This window comes from Heteronotia binoei, chromosome 4, assembly GCF_032191835.1.
Source record: "Heteronotia binoei isolate CCM8104 ecotype False Entrance Well chromosome 4, APGP_CSIRO_Hbin_v1, whole genome shotgun sequence".
NCBI classification, from domain to species: Eukaryota; Metazoa; Chordata; class Lepidosauria; order Squamata; family Gekkonidae; genus Heteronotia; species Heteronotia binoei.
In genome coordinates, this window is record NC_083226.1 from 184,363,950 (window position 1) to 184,366,984 (window position 3,035).

Below are 3,035 nucleotides of genomic sequence, written 5' to 3' on the forward strand. Positions count from 1 at the left end.
TCCCTCTGGGCGATACCCGTAGTATACGTTCTACCTTTACCTCAGGTGGACCTAACGACCCAATCAAGGGCCCTTCTTGATGGAATCTTCCAGAGATTGTCAACACCCTCTGAATGCCACCTCCCTCCTGGTTACACTACTGGTTACAGATTCTCATGATTAACCAATTGCCACATTCTGTAGTCTGTTCCTGAAGAAGATAATGCTGCAGAGAGACACAAATCACAAACAGTTGGACCAGGTGACTTAATGATCACATTAACCCTTGGGAGGGGGTGCTTTGCCTCAGAGATCCGTATCCCTTATAGCCAGTTTGGTGTAGTGGTTCAGTGAGTGGACTTTTATCTGGGAGAACCAGGTTTGATTCCCCATTCTTCCAGGTTAAACTGTTGGAGTGACCTTGGCTCAGTCCTAACTAGTCAGAGATGTTCTCTCAAGCGCAGTTTCTGTCAGAGCTCTCTCAGCCCTCACAGGGCATCTGTTGTGGGGAGGGGAAGGAAAAGGAGATTGTAAGCTGCTCTGAGACTCCTTTGGGTAGTGATTGGCAGGCTTTAAATGCAATCTCCTCCTCCTCTTCTTTACTTTGATCTTGACCACGCCTTCATCGTTCCAGAAGAATTTTTATTCTTGACTTTCTTTCCTTTTCCATATAAGAATGATCAGTCTCTTTCTCTCTCTCTCTTTCTGCAAAAGAAATGAGTATAAGAAAGAGAGTGGTGGAAACAGACCATGCCTATGCATCCAGAGAAAGGCTGGAGAGTTCAACAAGAGGATCCGAAGAGCATATTTCCTTCCCAAATGAGCTGGCTGAGAGTGAGTATCCTTTATGGTTATCAAGGGAAGAGGCAAGGAATAGCCACAGGGGAGTTCTGGTTACTTCTGAGCAACAAGCATAAAGCCCTCTGAGTAAGGAGGAAGAGAGGGAGGGTGGCCTTCTGGGGACTGACATCTGGAGGTGCAGAAACTCATTCTGGGCAAGAGCTCTGCTGTGGCTCTTCAGGGAGTGTGAGGTATCCTTCAATACTAGATATTCTGGGGAAAGTTGGTTAAGATCAGGCAAGCTGGATGAGGCCCAGGGGCCGTCAATCCTTTCCTTATGTAGTCACATAGATGGCTTTGGACCTTACAAACTTCCCTGGTACTAAAAGGGCCTCTTTGTTTATTCCAGCAGAGGATGATCAGAGAAATGAGGAGGACGAGGGGGAGAAACCATTTTCCTTCAAAGAGTGTGGAAGGAGATTCAGAAGGAGTGGCCATCTTGACGAGCATCAAAGAACTCACACGGGGGAAAAACCTTTTGAATGCTCAGAGTGTGGAAAGAGATTCAGTCGGAGTTTTAGTCTTCAAAGCCATCGAAGAACCCACACAGGGGAGAAACAATTCAAATGCACTGAGTGTGGAAAGAGATTCCGTTGGAGTGTCAGTCTCCAACGGCATCAAGTAACCCACACGAGAGAGAAACCTTTTGAATGCACAGAGTGTGGAAAGAGATTCAGTTGGAGTAATAGTCTTCAAAGCCATCGAAGAACACACACAGGGGAGAAACAATTCAAATGCACTGAGTGTGGAAAGAGATTCAGTCGGAGTGATAATCTTCAACATCATCAAAGAACCCACACAGGGGAGAAACCTTTTGAATGCACAGAGTGTGGGAAGAGATTCATTCAGAGCAGCAGACTTAAAGAGCATCAAAGAACCCACACAGGGGAGAAACCTTTTGAATGCTCAGAATGTGGGAAGAGATTCATTCAGAGCAGCAGACTTAAAGAGCATCAAAGAACCCACACAGGGGAGAAACCTTTTGAATGCTCACAGTGTGGGAAGAGATTCAGTCAGAGTACTAATCTTACACAGCATCAAAGAACCCACACAGGGGAGAAACCTTTTGAATGCAAGGAGTGTGGAAAGAGATTTAGTTGGAGTAGCACTCTTCAAGAGCATCAAAGAACTCACACAAAGCAGGGACCATTTGAATGCACAGTGTGTTGTAAGAGATTCAGTTGGAGTAGCAGTCTTCAGCTGCACCAAAGAACCCACACAGGGGAGAAACCTTTCGAATGTTCAGAGTGTGAGAAGAGATTCTGTAGGAGTGGGCATCTTCAACGGCACCAAAGAACCCATACGGGGGAGAAACCTTTTGAATGCTCAGAGTGTGGGAAGAGATTCAGTCGGAGTGGCACTCTCCAACAGCATCAAGTAACCCACACGGGAGAAAAACCTTTTGAATGCACAGAGTGTGGAAAGAGATTCAGACAGAATAGAAGCCTTCAAAGCCATCAAAGAACCCACACGGGAGAAACCTTTTGAATGCTCAGAGTGTGGGAAGAGATTCAGTTGGAGTGGCAGTCTCCAACGGCATCATGCAACTCACACGGGAGAGAAACCTTTTGAATGCATAGAGTGTGGAAAGAGATTCGGTCACAGTAGCAGTCTTCAAGTCCATCAAAGAACCCACACAGGGGAGAAACCTTATGAATGCTCAGAGTGTGGAAAGAGATTCACTTGGAGCGGCATTCTTCAACAGCATCTAGGAACCCATACGGGGAGAAACCCTTTTAATTCTCAGAGTGTGGAAAGTGATTCATTTGGAGTGGCCATCGTTCACCAGACCTAAGAACCCACAGGGAAGAAACATTTTGAGTGCTCAGAGTGTGGGAAGAGATTCAGTTGGAGTGGCAGTCTCCAACGGCATCATGCAACTCACACGGGAGAGAAACCTTTTGAATGCATAGAGTGTGGAAAGAGATTCGGTCACAGTAGCAGTCTTCAAGTCCATCAAAGAACCCACACAGGGGAGAAACCTTATGAATGCTCAGAGTGTGGAAAGTGATTCATTTGGAGTGGCCATCGTTCACCAGACCTAAGAACCCACAGGGAAGAAACATTTTGAGTGCTCAGAGTGACTGATTAACGATAGGAGACTGATTAACAATAGAAGTCCTCAATGGCAATACAGAGGAAAAATGCTCAGAATGTGCAGTTTAACTCAGCTTGGAGATCATCTAGAGAATCTAAGAACCACCAGAAAGAGAAAC

At 45.9% G+C, this 3,035-nt stretch overlaps 1 pseudogene; it reads left to right on the forward strand.

The window, feature by feature from the left end:
• The first annotated feature begins 1,296 nt into the window (after window positions 1–1,296).
• LOC132569820 (zinc finger protein 709-like) lies at window positions 1,297–2,830 on the forward strand (annotated as a pseudogene).
• Window positions 2,831–3,035: the final 205 nt, after the last annotated feature.